This window comes from Dama dama, chromosome 7, assembly GCF_033118175.1.
Source record: "Dama dama isolate Ldn47 chromosome 7, ASM3311817v1, whole genome shotgun sequence".
NCBI classification, from domain to species: Eukaryota; Metazoa; Chordata; class Mammalia; order Artiodactyla; family Cervidae; genus Dama; species Dama dama.
In genome coordinates, this window is record NC_083687.1 from 13,504,577 (window position 1) to 13,524,098 (window position 19,522).

General features: G+C 47.9%; 1 long non-coding RNA gene and 1 other non-coding gene across 2 annotated transcripts in view; both read right to left on the bottom strand.

The window, feature by feature from the left end:
- Window positions 1-19,522, bottom strand: part of LOC133059462 (uncharacterized) — a 62,124-nt gene that overhangs the window by 25,578 nt on the left and 17,024 nt on the right. The window lies entirely within an intron of this gene.
- Window positions 12,951-13,024, bottom strand: TRNAG-GCC (transfer RNA glycine (anticodon GCC)). Its single transcript has one exon. It is a non-coding gene; the product is annotated as a tRNA-Gly (tRNA).

A 19,522-nucleotide genomic window follows, 5' to 3' on the forward strand; every position in this document is an offset into this window, starting at 1 on the left:
AGAAGGTGGCAACAGAGGATGAGATGGTTAGATAGCATCACCAACTCAATGAACATGAGTTTGAGCAAGCTCTGGGAAATAGAGAAGGACAGGGAAGCCTGGCATGTTGCAGTTCATGGGGTTGCAGAGAGTCTAATATGACTTAGTGGCTGAACAACAAGAGGTTTAAAACCTCCTTAGATAAAAGTGTTATACAAGGCTCGGATCAGGACTTGGAACTCAGGAATATTTCCAACTAGGTATCCATTTCCCAAATCAAGGTAAGATAGCAGCCCATTTCAGTAGGAAGCAGCCAGAGCGGTCATCACACCATTTCTTGAAAGACTTGTGGAAGGATGAAACAGGATTGGAGGTTGAAACTGAGTCTCCCTAAAACCAAGTTCCTCTTCTAAGTTTATGATTAACCTCTCTATCCAAAACATTATACTCATGTGTTCTCCTCAAGATTGAGGAATATCAAAGAAAGGGGGGGAATTGTAATAGGGGTGGGGCAGGTGCATGACTGCTGGCATGGGGCCGTTAGTGCGAGACCTTTAGCGTGAGACTGTCAGCGAGGTGGTTAGAGATCCCACTGCAGCAATAGGCAGCCTCACAGTGGTGCTCACAGCAGAGAATGAGGTGAAGTAACATCTTCATAGAAAGTACCATTGAAGGACTTCCCTGGTGGTCCAGTGGTTAAGAATCTGCCTGACAATGCAGGCCACACACATTCAATCCCTGGTCCGGGAAGATTCCACATGCTTCTCGGGGTCACTGAGCCCATGAACCACGACTACTGAGCCCACGGGCCCTAGAGCCTGTGCTCCGCAACAAGAGAGTAGCCCCTACTCGCCGCAGCTACAGAAAGCCTGCGTACAGCAGTGAAGACCCAGCACAGCCAAAAATAAATAAATAGTAAAAATATAAAAATAAAGTTGTAAAAAAAAATAAAGTTGTTGTTGCTTTTTTTAAATACCACTTAAGCACTTTTGGCTCACAAAGCGTTTTCACATACATTAAGGTATTTGCTCCTGATGGAATCCCTGGATAAAAGAGATCATTATCATTTGCATTTCAGACAGGGAAGCGCAACTCAGAGATATGTTCAAAGCCCCCCAGCTGGGATTACAATCACTGGAGGCATGACTGGTCTCAGGCCCCCACATCCTGCAATGCTTTTGCAGGTGGCCTCATGAATTACAGCCAGTCTCCCCGTCTCACTCAGCCTTCTCTGTCCGTCTTGTGCTGACCGAGAGGGTGAGCCTTGATCTCCGAGGCCAAATAAATTGCAGACAGTCTTCGTGAAGGCCGGAGATGCCTTTCTTGAGACTGTAGTTTTAGCATCGAATACCCAGCCAAGTACTGTAACCCTGTGCCAGTGAGTGAAACGCTGGGGCATTCCCAGGCCCGGGAAAGGGCTGGTCAGAAGGGGCTGGGCTGGAGTCCAGCTAAGCAGAGAGGCCTGGCAGCTGGCACAGGGCAGGGAGGCACAGACAGAGTCAGGCTTGGGGCCATAGCTAAGGCCGTGACGTTGATATGAGCCGACCTGGTCTGCTGCCCAGGGGTCAGAGGCTTGCTCAGACAGGCCAGAGGGGGCAGAGGGGAGGAAAACAAGGCTGCTTGCTCTCTGACCCATCTCCCACCCCCCAACCCTGCCCCACCCCTGCCAAGGGTGGGCAGCTGCAAGCCTGAGGATGCTGGCCCTAGAGTGAGTGAGGGTGGTCGTGGCCTGCAGGTGGGAGCAGCAGGATGCCCACCCAGTGGCCAACCACATCTGTTTGGTCCTTTCATTATAACATTTTTTCCTCTGATTACTAAAGTACCTTGTGTTCACAATAAAAAAAAAATTGAAGGCTACCAAAAAAAAAAAAAAAGACTCACATAAGCACAAAATAAAAAGCACCCATAATGCTCTTTTTTTAACTGTATAAAGGACAAAAGGTAAAAAGTAAATGCCCTCATCTCCCTGCTCCTAACTGTCCCCTCCCCCACACACCCAGGGGTCATCACTGATGGCAGGCTGATAATGTTTGGCAAGGCTCCCCTTCTTCTCTTTCTTTTGGAGAGAAGCGGGTAGTGATTTTCCCAAGAAGTGAAACAAAAACTTAGTTACTGTTTTGACCGACAACATAAACATTTGATTTTAATTCCTTTGAAATATGTTGGTGATAAGGGCCTCTTTCTGGGAAGTGTCCTGGCTCCGTCCACCCTGGACACCTGCACCCCTGCTCACCTCTGGCCGCCTCTACCACCTCCCTGTGAGGAAAACCAGGAAAGAAGGCCTCTGGGGGCGGATTTCAAGGCAACTAGGAGTCTCCTGCCTCCAAACACTTCTCTATTAAGTCACTGATACTCGAAATTCCACCATTAGGACGTTATACCTTTAACAGAAAGCTTCATTTTCCCTGAAAATACAACTCCCTCATGAGAGCTTCGAATCCTTTAAGAGTATGGAATACAAAATGAGTTTTAAATTTCTTTCCTGAGGACAGAGTTTTGCTTTTGTTTTTAGTTTTAAAGATATTAACATTTCTTCCCCCACTCCTTGATAATAAAAGTAACACATTTGTTGTGGAAAATGTGCAAAAAGAGAAAAGCGTAAATGAGAAAACAAAACAAAATTTGCTCTAGAATATCACACAGAGATAACAAAGCTAACATTTTTATATAAAAATCTTCTGCTCTTTTAAAATTTTATTTTTGGCTGCATCACAAGGCTTGCGGGGTTTAGTTCCCCAACCAGGGATCGAACCTGCTCCCCTTGCAGTGGAAGCATGGAGTCCTAACCACTGGACTGCCAGGGTCTTTTTTCTATGTGATTTATACATGTGTAGATAAACGTACACAAACACATTCCCACACACACATACAAATAATGCCAGATGGGCACTTTCTTTTAATATTACACCACGTCATTAAATTTTCTTTGATACCGTAATCTAACACATACAGGCACACTGTCATATCAATATACCCAAATAGGGAACTAGTTCCCCCACTGCTAGACAATAAACTGGGGCTAATTTTTTCTCTATGCTATCCAACACTGCAGTGACCATTCTTGTGCAGAAATGCTGCAGGCAGTTTTTAATCATGGGATTAGGGCGCACACAGACATGCCCGTGTCTGGGGGAAGAGGCCGCTGAGAAGAGAGTGTCGTCCACTGAAAACCTGTGGAAGGCGGAGACCGAGGACACCACAGCCTCTCACAGGCTGCGCGGTGTGTCCTGAGGCTGGCCCTCCCCGAGGGGCCCACGAGACGTGGGCAGGAAGATGCTGCTTGCTGGCCAGATTAACAGCCTCAGCGCTGTGCTCTCGCCATAAAAATAGCTCGCATTCTGCGATGGACAGTCCGCACTACCCTCTCTGAGGGCAAGCCGCGCCCACAGCCCCCACAGACGCTACCTGGCACCGCTGGGGTATAGGAGCCCACACCCCGGCCACAGCGGCCCAGGCCAAGTTTCGACCTGACACAAAGGCAGCCCTTCACAGGCTGGGTGTGCAGGAGGGCCGGATCAGAGGGCCCTTCCAGCACTAAAACTCTGCCCAGTGGGGACCGTCTCTGTTGGACAGTGGCTCACCAAGCCAGCTTGCTCACCAGGATGCTTGGAAACCAGACCAGCGCTAAGTGGTCAGAAGGTGAGGGATCTGTGGGGAGAAGGGAGTGGGCAGAGACCAGGAGACAGAAAGGAGGAGGCAGCAGAGGACACGAGGCAGAGAGAGTTCATAATCGGGTTTGGCACACAGGTGCCCGAGGACTCCAGAATGAGGACTCGGTTGTCCCCGAGGGCTGCTGTTTGTCTGGTGAGACCCCCTCCTGGGCTACCACACAGCCTGACCGTCAAGGCTGGAAGTAACCAGAGCTGGTCTGTGTCCCCTGCAGGCTGCAGGAGTCTTAACCCACCCATATGGGTGGTATTCTACAGCTTACAGGACGCTTCCCGAGGCTTTCTCTTGTCACAACAACTGTGGGAGGGAGAGTAGCTTATTCCCATTTTATAGGTGAGGAAACTGATATTCAGGGAGAATCTGAGTTTCATGGCAGGTTAGGGAGCTCAGAGAGCGCTCTGCTGACTCCATATCCACGCTGTTCTCACCACTCCAAGTGGCCTCCTGTTCCCTCCCCAGGGATGGCCTCACTGCTCTGCAGTGTTGCTGTCACGAGTCCTCTCTCTGAAGGTGAACGAGCCTGAGTTGGTGCCGTGTGTTTCAACTTGTCTATTCAGCTCATTGTAATGCATGACGACTGGGTTTGCAGGTTTTCTTGTCCATAGTACTCAGCACTTGCGAGGATACAGTAGGTGCTTAATAAGTGCTGATGGTTCCAAATGCAGTTTTTCAAAACGCAGAGGCCCACATCCCTCCTCAGAGTACAAAAGAGGACTCTGGGCAGCTCTAAAAATTCCCCTGGAAGTCTGATCATATTCCAGGTTGAAAATCAGGTATAGAGGATGTTTAATCAGTCCCCTCAACCCTCAGAAAAACAACAATGACCCAGGTAATATGCAAAAATATGTAAGTAAGCAACCAAACTGAATCTCATATAAATGTTATGCACAAAAGATGAAACATATTTATCTTAAAAAAAACCTGCTCTAGCCTCACTCTGCACCTCCAGACCCTTACTTTACACATTCTTCTAACAAGGTTGGTCAGTTGGTTTCTCAGCCCACGGTTTATTGGAAGCACACACAGAAATAGCTGTGAGAAATAAAGCTGTGGCAAACATCAGTAATTCTAATAGTGGTCTTGAGTTATCAAGAAAAGGTCAACTTACAGCAGGAAGATGTACAATCCATTTTAGAAAGATCTTCTAAAGAAAATCAGTTTCGATGTTTAAAGGGGAGGGTTTCAGTTACCCTGAAAATTGACCATGTGCCAAAAAGGAGCCTAACCCTCCCCTCTCATATTGCCAATCCTGCCTGCAATGATTGTCTCATCACACCGCACTGACAGGGCCCAGCTCTCCAAGTTGTACGTTGTGTAGTAGCTAACAGCGTGAACTCTGGAGACAGACTCACTGGGTTCAAATTATGACTCTGCAACTTAGGAGCTGTGTGACCTTAGGCAAGTTACCTAATCTCTCCATGTTTGTTTCTTCATCTGTCAAATGAGGATAATTATAGCACTCACCTCCGGATCAGGTACATAGAGAACTCTTCTACAATGGGAGCAATAACAGCAGCGATTGAATCTCTTTTTTTAAATCAATTCACTTATTATTTACTTTTTACTTGGCCGCGTCGGGTCTCAGCTGCAGCACGCGGGATCTTCATTGCATCATGCGGATTTTTTGTTATGGCACGTGGGCTCTCTAGTCGCAGTTCGTGGGCTTAGGTGCTCTGTGGCAGGTGGAATCTTAGTTCCCCGACCAGGGATAGAACTTGAGCCCCCTGCTTTGCAAGACAGATCCTTAAGCACTGGACCACCAGGGAAGTCCTGCTGGGATTGCATATTATTCAACTCTGTGTCCCCACCTCTCCCTAAGCCCCCTACTCTTCAAAGTGGGCTCTGACAGCAACTGAGAGTTGGATAGGAATGTAGACTATCGCATGCAGACCTATTCAGAGTCAGCATCTTAAGATTTCGTGTGCATATCAGAGTATGAGAAACCCTGGATGGATACTGTCGAATGAGTAAAACTAGGCATTAGTATATACAGAAATTCCAGGAGCGTCAGAAAGACAGAAACAGGGAGCGGAAGCCTGGGTCGGGGGACTAGCTCCTGAGGAAACTGAGGAACTAGATGCAAAGGAGAAAGCGTGGGCAGCCACTCTCCCAGCTGGATGACCTTGGGTCTCAGTACCCTGATGCGGGAGACGGAGGACCGCCCGCCTTACAGGGCTCTGACCAGGATGAGAGATGGACACATAGGTTAAGCGCTTGCGTACAGAGGGTTGTCATTACTGCAGGCTCACGGCTCCTCACCCGAAGCCCTGGGTCCAGACGCCTGTGGGTTTTTGGAGCTCTCCGGATTTCAGAAAGGTCATATGACACGGGTGCTGATGCTACAGAACACCCGGCAGGGTCTGGACAGCACCCTCAATTAAACACGGCAAAGCTTTTGCGGCAAGATGTATGAGCAGTAAGAGACACAATAAAGACTTTAAATAGCCTCACATCAGGGCAGACCAGCTTCATAGCCAAATCAGTTTATATCAAACCTATTTTTTTTTTTTAAGGTCTGATTTTCAGAGCTTTTGGATTCCATAATTGTAGAAAAGGGAGTGTGAGCCGGAATGACAGAGGAGGGGGACAGCCCTGGGCCAGGCTCGGAGGGGCATGCAGGAGAAGGGCTGAGTGGCTGTTTAATGCAGCAGTGAGCCCACAGGCAGAAGGAGAGGGCAGAAAGCAAGACTTCAAAGGTCTTGGAGACAAGAGGGACCCTGACACATGGATGGTGGGAAGTCACCAAGGTTAGGGCCTGAGCAGGAGTGTGACTTAAATCAAAGACAGGGCAACAAGTTGGTCAGGCTTGCAAGCAGATGGGAACAGGGCATCTTGGCTCCGGGGAACTTCCCAGCACAGAAGCAAGAGTGGGCTCACCCCTACTCCCCATCCACCACGCTCTCCCAACCACCCAAAAACACAGAGGAGAGGTTTTCATAATTCTATCACACTGTCAGGGTAGCCCGTAGGGTCTTATCAATTACATAGGCACAATTAAAATGATCACCATATGAACAAAAGGTAAACATAATAAGAGCTCCAATGTGTCGCTTGCCACGAACCTATTGTCTCCAGTTCTTACAGTAGCTTTCTAAGGTATTAGTTATTGTTCCATTTTACAGAGGAGAACACTGAGGCCCAGGTAGCCCTAGAAAGTCCAGGGTCACATGGTTGGTTCATCTAATACCAGTACCTGAGTGCGTTCTACTACACCACATGCTCACAGGATGACTGAGGCCACGGCAAGAAAGGGACCAGCTGGGAGGCTGAAATCTGGGAGAGAGGGCAGTTCCTACAGCCTCAGAGGTCTTTGATGTAGACTTAGGCTCTGCCCTCTACCTTTCTGAACCCTTATTTATGCCTTGGATGTATCTCTTGTAAACCCCAGAGAGTCAGGCTCTGTCCTCTATCCACTCTGACAACCTTTATCTTTTAACAGGAACATTTCATCCATTTGTATTTAGTGTAATTGTAAATATGTGTTCATATGTGTGTGCTCAGTCATTCAGTTGTGTCTGACTCTTTTCAACCCTATGGACTGTAGCCCGCCAGGCTCCTCTGTCCATGGGATTCTCCAGGCAAGAATACTAGAGAGGGTTGCTATTTCCTCCTCCGAGGGATCTTCCCAACCCAGGGATCAAACGCACATATCCTATGTCTCCTGCATTGGCAGGTGGATTCTTTACCACTGCGCTACCTGGCAAGACCCAGTTGTGAATATATTTAGGATTAAATCTATTTTTCTATTGGTTCCATCAGTCCTGTATTCTTTTTTCCCTCTTTATATATATTGCCATTGAATGCTTCCCTTCTTTTATTTTGGAAGTTATTCTACTTTCTCAGTTTGGCCCTCCTTTCAATATTTCAAGGGTTACATGATATATGCATATTTTGTACCATTAGTCCAATAGCTTGAGATGATCTTCTAAAAATAAGACAGGACCTAGGCCTGGGTTAGAATCCTGGCTTTAGAACTTTTTAACTGTGTGCTCCTTTCCAGCTGCTTTTCCGTAAATCTCAGTTTGTGAAATACGGGTTGATGGAACTCATCATTCAGCTTATATTGCATCACTTCAGTGAGCTGAGGGGTGCCAAGGGCCCTCCCCAGGGCTTGACACAGAGAAAGGGCCCAGTGTTGCGCTCTCCACTCTGGACTTTGCCTCTCTGCATCCCAGAAGAACTGGCCCCGGATGGAGGCTGCTCAAGAGCCTGGTTGCACAGCTGGACTTGACCGTAGAAAGCCTTCCCGGAAGGAATCCCTCTGGAATAAGATGTTCCCAGGGTGCAGCCAGTCTGCAGCAGCATCAGTGGACAGCACCACCTCAGTCTGGGAAGTGGGAGGCTGTTGGGAAATTCTGCTGAAAGAGGGCGGGGGACAGGTTGCCCTGATCAGTGTCCCACAGGAGCCCAGGGAAGGGAGGGCTCTCCCCAACAGTGTGTGTGTCTCTAATCCGGCCAGGGAAGCGGGGGCGGGGGGGCTGACCGGCAAGCAGCAGCTTCCCCTCCTGGGAGGCAGGTGTGTCCTCTCAGAGAGCAGAGCCGTGACTCACCAGACTGCCACAGCTTGTTATAAATATCCCCCGAGACACCTAACTCCCTCGGCCCTATTCTATATTAGCACAAGTGTCGCTCCATAATTCCATAATTAATTAGGTTTCCTAGGCACCTCGAGACTGGGAGAGGGTGTCCCAATCTGTGGACACAAATATTAAGAACTACAATGGCAGGTCCCCTGCCCAAAATGTGAATTGAAAAATAAGTCTTTTTCTATCGTATCTATTTCCTTGACCAATTAGCAGTGGGTGAATTTTGAGAAGTGAGGGCGGCCACATGTCGCCTGCACAAATAATTCTTTTTTGTTGTTGTTTTTTGGCAGTACCAGATGGCTTGTGGAATCTTAGTTCCCCAACCAGGCATTGCACCCAGGCTCTAGGGAGTGAGAGCACAGAGTCCTAAGTAGTGGACCATCAGGGAATTCCCTGAAATAATTCTAAAATGTTCTAGGTGGATCCAGTAACCCAAACCAACCTCCCTCTCATTTACTTAACCCATTTGGGGAAACTGAGGCCCAGAGAGGAAAATGAGCAGCCAGATATGCGAACAAAAGGAGGAAGAGCTGGGCGGGAACTCAGGGCTCCTCTTTTGAGTCCACCCGCACAATCTTGATTTCCTCACATGTGAACATAGCTATCAGTACCTAGTACCTACTCTGAAGACTGTCGGGAGCACTGAACGTAAGACGGGTGATGGGGCTAGTGTGCAAGAACCCAGAACACTGAGGGGCGGGGGGATGGGGGTCCCTCTACCTGGTCCCTCTATCTCTCTCTCTGCTTCCTTGAATTACACTCGGCAGATGGACACATGGTCTTGATGACATGATTAGAAGTTGGATTTTAGTGGCTTCCCTGGTGGTCCAGTTAAGAGTCTGCCTTGCAGTGCAAGGGACACCGGTTCAACCCCTGGTCTGGGAAGATCCCACATGATGTCGAGCAACTAAACTTGTGGGCCACAACTACTAAGCCTGAGCTCTAGAAACCACCACAGTGAGAAGCCCTAAGACCACAGCAAAGAGCAGTCCCTGCTCTCTGCACCTAGAAAAAGCCCAAGTGCAGCAACAAAGACCCACCGCAGTCAAAAAACAAATAAAACAAATAAATCTTTTAAAAAATTGGATTTTACCTTTAGACAATCTAGGTAAAATCCAATATAATAGCAAAGACATTATTTACTAAATACCTACTATGTGCTAGACACCAGTCTTCATATGTTATCATTTTATTTCTTTATATCTGAGCTGTCCAACATTGAAGTCACTAGCCATACATGACTATTGAGCACTTGAAAAGTGGCTAGCGCAATTAAGGAACTAAATTTTTATTTTAACTCAGTTTTAATTCAGTTATCAGAAAACTTTCAAGTATGTTTGGAGCAACTTTGGTATGTGAATGTGCTGTTTCAACTATATGTTTTGTGGAAGTCTTACTACACAGCAAGCAAAAAAAATTGTCTCTAAATTGAAACGTGCTATAAGATCCACACTGATTTCAAAGATTTAGTATTTTTAAAATGTCAACTATCTCATTCATAATGTCTTTTATATTGATTAATGCTGCTATGACAATATTTTGGATACGCTGGCCTAAAATACATTATTAAAATTAACTTTACCTGTTTTTTTAATTTAATTATTTAATTTGAATTTTTATTTATTGATTGATTTTTAATCTTGACATGAGGCTTTCGGGAACCCAGATCCCCTGCAGTGGAGGCGAGCAGCCCTAACCACTGTACCACCAGAGAATTCCCTTACTTGTTGTTTTTTTTTTAAATGTAGCTAGTAGAAAGTGTAAAATTACATTTGATTGAGAAAACTAGCACAATCTGAATAAAGTTGATGTGTCATTGTTAATTTCTTAGTTTTGGCAAATGCACCACGGTTATGCAAGATGTTGACCTTAGGAGAAGCTGGGTGAAGAGTTTACTGGAACTCCCTGTATAATTTTTGCAACTTTCCTATAAATCTAAAATGCTTCCAAAATGAAAGTGTAAAATACCCTCTCCCATTACATGTGTGTTGATGTTATATTTCTATTGGAGAAATATACAATAGAATTATATTTCTATCACAGAGCTTAATACATTTCTCAGGGCTTCTCTGGTGGCTTAGTGGTAAAGAATCCACCTGCAAATGCGGAAGACATGGGTTTAACCCCTGATCTGGGAAGATCCTACATACTGTGGAGCACCTGAGCCTGTGCACCATAGCTATTGAGCCTGTACTCTAGAACCCGGGAGCTGCAACTACTGAGCCCACGCACCCAGAGCCCACGCTCTGCAATGAGAAGCCCCTGCAGTGAGAAGCCCACACACTGCAGCTAAAGAGCAGTCCCCACTCACGGCAGCTAGGGAAAAGCCTGAGCCGCAAAGAAAACCCAGCACAGACAAAAATAAATAAATAAAACTTAAGACAAACAGTTCTCTAAAAGATACTATCCTCATCTCACGGCTGAAAAAAAAAAAAAAAAAAACCAGCGCTCAGAGGGGTTAGTCAGCAGGATCTGGGACCGTGTCGTTGGGTTTGAAGCCCTTGAACTTTCTGCTGTACTCCTTGGCTTCCACTCCTACAACTGGCACCCACCAGGGCTTTCTGAGGATTCCTCCGAGGGTACTCGTGCGGGCATGCGGACCCGTGGGTAAGCCACTCTCTGCGGTGGGCAGGGGCTGGTGGGTGAGAGGCGGCGGAGACAGGGAGAGCAGAAGGAGAATTTGGGGGTTCCTGGGGCGAAGGGACTGTCCAGGTGGGAGCCAAGATCTGGGGCCCTAGGACAAAGGGGAGGAGTTAACAACTGAGCTGGTAGATCTTCTGTTTCATTGACTGGCTGTTTTCTTTGATCTCTGCCTTGTTTTGGAAAGGACACCAGGAGTCTCTGCCTCTGTCTCAAGGAAAGAACCAGCAAGGCTGCTCAAGACTTGGCTGAGCCGGCCCCAAAGGGGCAAATAATGGCACACAGGGGCAGAGCCAGGTACCTGGGCGTGTCCTGGACAAGGCAATGGGGATGATGTTTCCATCTTGTCTCCTTACACCCACCTCCCTTCTCATACAGTCCTGATGTAGAAGACCCTGCCTCCGGACCTGCGACCCCAAGGCTCAGCCACTGAGAGCCTAGGCAGTCCCCATTCCTATCCATTTCTGCTTTGCAGTAGGGTCTGAAGCTGCCCTGGCAAGCTCCCCTGGGGAACCCAGCCCCAGGCCGCCCAAGGGCGAGAGCACGAGAGCACCCTGCCTGGATTAGAGCCCCCGCCTCTCCTCTAGGCCTGTCCGGCTCAGTCTGGGAGGTCACAGGGGCCCCCTGGCTCTACCAGCGCCGAAAGGAGCGTCTTGGCCCGGCGGGGGCGGGGCGGGGCGCGGGCCACCAGCCCGCAGTGTACTGTACTGTCTGCGGCCAGCCGCCCACCACCTTCCCACGTCCAGATGCGCTCCGGGCGGCCCTGTCCTGACGTGCCCCTTCCCCTCTGCTGCCCTGACGCGCACTCCGCCGCGCGGCGGCCAGATGTGCGGGCTTTGGTGCCGGCGGCTCCTAATGAGGTCCAGATGTTTGGCCTGGCCCGGGCCGGCGGCGGCGGCGGCTACCAAAGGCGAGGGAGGCCCTGGGAGGGAGGAGCCGGGCTGCAGCTGGACGCGCGGTGCTGGAGGAGGAATGCACCGGGAAGAATCCCCGCTGGAATGCGAGTTCGGTGGCTCTGCCTAAATAAGGACCTGGCCTCGCCGCCAGCCGCCAGCCAAGCTGGACGCTCAGCTCCTCCAGGTGGGGCAGCGCCCTGCACGGGCCTTCAGCCATCACTCCGTCTTCTTAACAATTTTTTTTTTTTTTCTTTTGTAACTCATTATAAAAACTACACACAGCAAAGAAAGGCAGTTTAGAAAACCCAAATCAATGAACAGATGAAGATTGAAATCACCAATAATCTCGCCACCCCAACCACCCTTGCCTTTCTGGGATGTGTCCAGCTAGACTTTTTCTATCTGTATATAGACCATCAGTTGGTTTGTGAGATTGAATCATCCTGCAGAAACTCTCAGAACCTGCATTTTTCAGCCAGCTCTTCCCATGCGAGTCTGCTATAACCAGCGTTCCCCAAACTGGTCTCACAGAGCACCATGGCCATTTTGCTTTTCATAGGTGTGTCTTTCCCTGACTGTTTGGGACGCACTGGCTCACGCCAGTTTAAATGGGCTTCTTTCCTGGAGGACTTTTCAAGAGTCTTTAATTTACTAATGTGTATTCTGAATCATCAGGAGGAGACTGGCGTTTCTTAGACATATTTCACTGTGAAGTCCCTTGAGGGATCCTCCTGGGGCTCGGGTCTGTGGAGCCTCAGGTAAGAAGTACTGTTCCGTGACATTCTTCGTCGTGGCTACACGGAAGCCAGCTTCGCGTGGACACCATCATTTATCCCAGCATCTGTCACGGGGTGGGCATTATGGTTGCTGTCAACTGCTATTAAGAATAACTCTGTGATGACCATCTTTGTACTTTCCCACTTTGTTGTAAAGAAACATTCCAAAAAGCAGGACTGTTGTCCATGGGAAAGACCATTTCTAACTCTCAGGTTTTAGGGTGCTGGTGGCTCTTGCCTGAGCTCCTCATCCAGCCCTTATATGGAGGGGAAGGGTTTTAACCCACTCCCACAACAGTGGGCATCTGAGAGGATGAGGGTGGGATCTGAAAATCTTATTTATTTATTTAAAATATTTATTTATTTGACTGCCCTGGATCTTAATTGTGGCATGCTGGATCTAGTTCCCTGACCAGGGATTGAACCCCGGGCCCCCTGCATTGGCAGCACAGAGTCTTAGCCACTGGACCACCAGGGAAGTCCCTGTAAATCTTTAGCTTAAGCTAAAGCACTTGTAGGCATTGAGCCTTGGGGACTATAATGAAAAATAACTTTTCTTGGGCTATTATCAACATATTAACAAGCAACTATTTTCCAAAGAACTATTGCAACCAGAGAGTAAAACCACATTTAGGGGTGCAGAGAACACGTTAGTGGGTCACCCATGAGGCCATACAGCCCCGGAGCACCCCTGGGTGCCTAGCAGGTAGAATGACAACCCCTAACATACTGCTACTTAAGGTGCTGAGTGCGGGCTGCCTGTGAGAGGGGGAACACAGTACACACGTTGTGAGCATAATCCAGACCTGTGCAAGCCTGGCCACTGACAACTTCCTCCATACTATTCCCTTTAATCCTCACAACATCCTGTAAAGTAGGGAGTAGGAGACCTAGTGAGTCATTCTACAAATGAAGAAGTTGAGACTCAGGGCAGAGCACTGGTCCAAGGTCGCACAACTAAGTGGTGGGGGAGATGGGACTTCCCTGGTGGTCCAGTGGTTACAACTCTCAGCTTCCACTGTGGGGGGCACAGGTTCAGGCCCCAGCCAGGGAACTAAGATCCCCCATGCCACATGGCATGGCCAAAAAAAAAGTGGGGGATATTGGAAAGGAACTAAAACGCCAGCAATGCCACTCCACACCTCTGAGCAACACATCACCTTAGTGGCTGCACGCCACTGTCAGCCAAGAAAGCCTTCCTTCCTTTCGATTGGTCTTTATCAACATGGGACCTAGGACTCGAGCGTCCTGATAGGAGGGTAGGGGAAAGCCCAAAAGGTTTAGAGCCTGAGGCCTGCATTGTGAGGTCACTCCTAGGGTATGTGTGTGTGTTTCCTTTAGTGGTGGAGAGGGGAGGAATGGGGAAGCCCTCAGAGGGGTACAATGTAGCTCCCACAGGCTTACAGGCAGGGAGAAGTTCTTACTCGTCTTTGCATCCTCAGCCCTGGACAGAAAGTACATGTTCCATGTAGGCTCCTAAACTCAAGACATAACCCCCAACCCCAGGGAGAAACTCTCCTGGGCTCAGACCCACACAGTATACGCAGGGGACGGGAAGGATCCTGTGTGTATTTTCTTCTTGGCTCCCCTCACACTCATCCCTAACTCCAACCCTAAATTCTCCTCCTTCCCCCTCCTTCTCCGCACCTCAACCTCTGTGTATGTTTGCGCCCTCTCACGCCTCACCTGATAGTCACTGAGAGCCTGTCATCAGAGATGCAGTCTGTTAGACAGCCAGCTCCAAGCAGAGGAGCTCTAACTAAGCACCACTTTGACCCTCAAGGGCACCCTCTAACTGAGCTGTAAGCCTTATTTGTGTAGATTTCTTTTGAAAATCTAAGCAAAGGCAGAGATCTCAGAAAAATACCCAAGAAACATGCTTCTTCAGCGTCGGAAGCTCATGTCTGGACACTCCAACAGCCCTAGCCAAGAAAGTCTGCTCCTGATGGGCCCGACTTGGTGCACACTTCCAGGGGGCTGGGGGAGGCTGCTTTCTGTAACCTTCTATCAGCCCTGGAACTGGGTGCTTGCCTCCCACAGAGCCGATGGCTCACCGGGAACTAACAGGTTCACTATTCTTTTTTTCTGTTCAAAAACCCCAAACCTCTGAAAACGTTTTATCATAAGGCATTTGACTGCAAAGCCTGACCCGATGTGAACTTCTTTGGCTGAAAAACCAACCTCAACGGAGGTGGGGGGCTATTTACAGCCTTTATTTACACTACTTAGTGTGTGAATATTCATAGACTTTGCTCAGAAATGTTTGTATGCTTACCCAGTGCTGCCTTAGACCCTGCTGGGGACATTTTATAATATATACAGTGTAAGTGATCTCATCAAGCCACCTTTCTAAACTATGAAAAATCCCGCATTTCCGAAACCTATCAGGCCCCAGTGGTGTTAGACAAAGGATTGTGGATCTGTATTCATAAAATTTTCCTTAAAAAGTTCATGGACTTATGAGTGAAAGAAGCCAGACATGGACCATATGTACTATATGACCCCATTTGTATGAAGTTCAGGAACAGACTAGGACTTCCCTTGTGGGGCTGTAGATAAGAATCTGCCTGCCAATATGAGAGACATGAGTTTCCATCCCTGGTCTGGGAAGACTCCACATGCCGAGGAGCAACCAAGCCCGAGAGCCACAACTACGGAGCCTGTGTGCTGACACTACTGAAGCCCGTGTGCCTAGAGCCTGTGCTCTGAAACCAAGAGTATCCCCTGCTAGCCGCAACTAGAGAAAGCCCGAGCGCAGCAACAAAGCCCCAGTGCAACCCAAAATAATAAATAAATAAATAAAGAACAGGCTAAACTGACCACTGTAGAAATCAGAATAGAAATTACCTCTGGGAAGGGGAATTGACCAGGAGGAAGTGTGAGAGAACTCTCTAGGGTACTGGAAATGTTCTGAATCTTATTCTGGGTGGAGGCTACACAGGTACATACATATGCAGAAATTTCACCAAGCTCTACATTAAAGATGAGCGCTTTTTGCTGTAAGTCTGTTACACCTCAAAATAAAAGTAAAAATTAAATCTATGGGAATATATTATCTCAAATTAAGCAGTAAGAAGCTGCTTGCCTTGGCACCCCATCTCGCCCTGTGATGTCTTTGAACTTTCCAACAAAGCTTAAATTAAAATCATCTTAATATATGTTTGGCTTGTCTTAATCCCAAGAAATGAGTTTAACACAAAAGTCAAATCGAGCAAACATTTTTTTTTTCTTGAGCTCTTGATTTGCCCTCAAAAAGAATCCATCCCCCTAAAGAGTGTCTTTGCTTTGAAAGTGCCACAGGAAAACACTCAGGGCCTTGCCCCCTTCTGCGAGAACCTTCCACTCACATCACCCCGAGAAGGATGTCTCCAGGCCCTGCCGTCTCTGGGACTGCTGCTCCAACACAACAGCCGGGCGGTGAGCACGAATTCAGGCATCCTACCCAGCGTACTGCCAGTCAGAACTTGCACCCAGCCAGCCATATCCTGTAATTGCCTCTGATTAGCTGGAATTTGGAATTTGCATCTGAGAACAGAAGGGCATCGGGGACTCCTTGATTAAACAAGTGAGATAACCATATATTGCTAAGAGGAACAGAGATCTTTCCCCTCGCTCTCGCATTGCTCAACATCTGACTGCTCACGGCCTTGTCCTTTGACATTCACTCCCACAACATCCCCACCTCCGCCTTCCCTCCCACTTCCGATCTGGGCCCCGGAGCTCAGCCCACGGGGGCCTCTTCTCTTTGCTACTCCACTCGTGACCCAGTTCAGCCCACACGCCAGCCTTCCCAACTCCAGCCAGAGGGCACTAGGCTCAGGGCCACGGGCCGTCCTCAGCTGCTTCAGATCCTTTTAGGAACCAGTCAGGGTATAAACAAACAGATCAACCTACACTTGGGCTTTTCCCTCATCTTTCTAGAGCAGCTGGCTGAATGGAAAAGTCCGTGCTGTTGAAAGTACTCTCTGCCGCATGGGCCAGAGTGGTAGCCACTAGCTGTGTGTGGCTATTGAATGCCTCTTGGGCTTGACTTAGGAACTGAGTTCTTTTAACTTTTTTTGAAATTTAAATTTAAATACCACATGTGACAGGTAGCCGCCATACTGGTCAGTGCAGCTCTAAAGAGGAGGGAGGGTTTGGGGGCCTACCATTCCTTTGACCTCACCTAGTGGCCTGGAATCTCAGGAAGTGTTCTGCTCTTTGAAAATACCCAGCCCTTGTCTCTTCAACTCTCAGGTCTGTCTTCTCCCCAAATAACTGGGAGCATTTGTGGAACCCCCTACAATGCACTGGGTGTTTTGCAAATGTAAACCAGATATAATGAGTCACCTCAAGTCCTAGAACAGTGTTCAAAAGAAGCTCAGAGGGGCTTCCTTGGTGGTTCAGGGGTTAAGACTCTGTGATCCCAATGTAGGGGGCCCAGGTTCTATCCCCAGTCAGGGAACTAAGACTCTGCATGCTACACAGTGTGGCCCCTCAAATTTTTTTAATTAAATTAAATTTTTAAAATAAAATGTTTTAAAAGAAGCTCAGAATTCCAAGACAGCTTAAAAATTAGCACAATAGGTCTTTTCTGAAAACCTCCCGAGGAAGCACATGCACCATGGGGAAAGTATATCTACGAAACAGGGGTCTTCTTATCTCCCCAAGTGCCACTCCTGAGCCCATCACCTCTGCCTCTCTCTTCCCACAGGCCCAAACGAGGAATGGTTCTGTGAGTCTCTACTTCCTCCCTCCCCCTTCATTCTTACTTATTGATGAATGGCCCCACGGACTGTAGTCGGCCAGGTTCCTCTGTCCATGGGAGTCTCCAGGCAAGAATACTGGAGTGGGTAGCCATTGCCTCCCCAGGGGGATCTTACCGAACGAGGGATAGAACCCAGGTCTCCTTCATTGCAGTCAGATTGTTTACCATCTGAGCCACCAGGGAAGCCCCATTCTTACTTATTTAAAGAAATTTGACCCACTCTGGGCTGTGCCCTGTCTCCCCTCCTCTGAAATAGCATGCCAACAGGCCAGCCTTCTTCCTTGGAAGGAGAAAATGAAAGTGGCAGACTCTTCACATGGACCTTTTTTCTTTTTATTCCTGACCCACGAGGTTACATTGTCTCCAGTTTACAGATGAGGAAACTGAGGCACAGAACAGTTAACAGCACATTCCTCCTACCCTGAATGGAGGGATTGCAATATAAGCCCACAGCTATGACAGTCCTGGACAATGAGGGGGTGTCTTTCTGCTCAAGACTTGCCCATCGAGAGGACTGCACAACCTGTCCCCACTCTGACCATAAACCCACCACTAGTGGCTGGCTTGCAAACCCGTCTGCATTAACTTGATGTGCCCCTGTAGAGTCCCTGGGTTAACTCACCCCCAGGAAAGTGTTCATTTTAACCAGGAGGCAAAGGTTTGACTCCAAGGAGTGACTCAGTGAGGATCTCAAGTCCCAGTTCCTCAGCTGGACTTCAGGATTCACTACGGCATGCTGACCTCCTCTCCCATCTCCTCCCAGTTCTGGCCAGGCCAACCCCCACTCCTGCTCATCCCAACTCTGCTGTCTCTCCAGCTCATGGGCCAGGCTTTCCCTACCACTGAACAGCCTGCTACTCCACTTTGTTTTTAAATTGTGGTAAAATAAGGACTTCCCTGGTGATCTAGTGGTTAAGACTTTGAGCTTCCACTGTGTGGAGTGCGGGTTTGGTCCCTGGTTGGGGAACTAAGATCCCACATGCCTCACTGCATGGCCAAAAATGAGAAAGAAAATAAATAACAAGAAAAAAGGTGGAAAAATAAATGTAACATAAAATTTACTGTTTTAACCACTTCCAGATACACAGTTCTGTAGCATTAAGTACTTTCATATTGTTGTGCAACCATCAGTCTCCAGAACTCTCTCATTTTCTCAACTCGAATGGTACCCATTAGATGATAACTTCTTCTTCCTCTCTCCTCAGCCCCTACCAACCAACCATTTTACTTTCTATCTCTATGAATTTGACTGCTCCACAGACCCCATATAAGTAGAACCATATAATGTCTTCCTCTTATGTCTGGCTTATGTCACTTAGCATGTCTTTATGGTTCATCCATGTTGTAGCATGCAGAACTTCATTCTTTCTATGACTTAATAATATTCCACTATAGGTTTAGGCCATCTTTTCCTTATCCATTCATCTGTCAGTAGACACTTGGGCTTCTCCCACCTTTTGGCTACTGTGATTTTTGGCTACGAACTTGGACGTACATACATCTGTTATTCCCTGCTTTCAATTCGTTCAGGTATATGCCCAAAAGTGGGATTGTTAGATTTTATGATAATTCTACATTTGATTTTTGAGTAGCTGCGATTCTATTTTATGCTGCTCTGCTTTGACTCTCATGCCACGCTCCTCTAACAGTTCCTACATCAGCCAGCATATTAGCCACCACACTTTAAAATGTAGGGCTACCCTCATCACTTCCAACCCAAGGAGTGCAGATCAGTCTGGAGAAACTCAGTGGTGGTATGTCATGAGGCTGGTTTTGACCTGGCCCATTTCAATGTTCATATTTAAAAGTCTGATAAAGGTGTGTGCATGCTAAGTCGCTTCAGTCCTGTCCAACTCTTAGTGACGCTATGGACTGTAGCCCACCAGGTTCCTCTGCCCATGGGATTCTCCAGGCAAGAATACTGGAGTGGGTTGCCATACCCTCCTCCGGGGGATCTTTCTGAGCCAGGGATTGAACCCACATCTCTTACGTCTCCTGCATTGGCAGGTGGGTTCTTCATCACTAGTGCCTCCTGGAAGGCCCTTAAAGGTGTGTAGGTCAGCTAATTGGATACTGAGATGTTACAAAGGTGAGAAGTCTGACACACAGAGAATGAAAATTTTAAAATACTGTGATGGGCAGGGTGATGAAGCTATAACAGGCCTCGAACCCACAATCTGCCAGCTAAAACTGCTCACCTGGCCTCAGGACTTAACAAAGCTCAGGTTC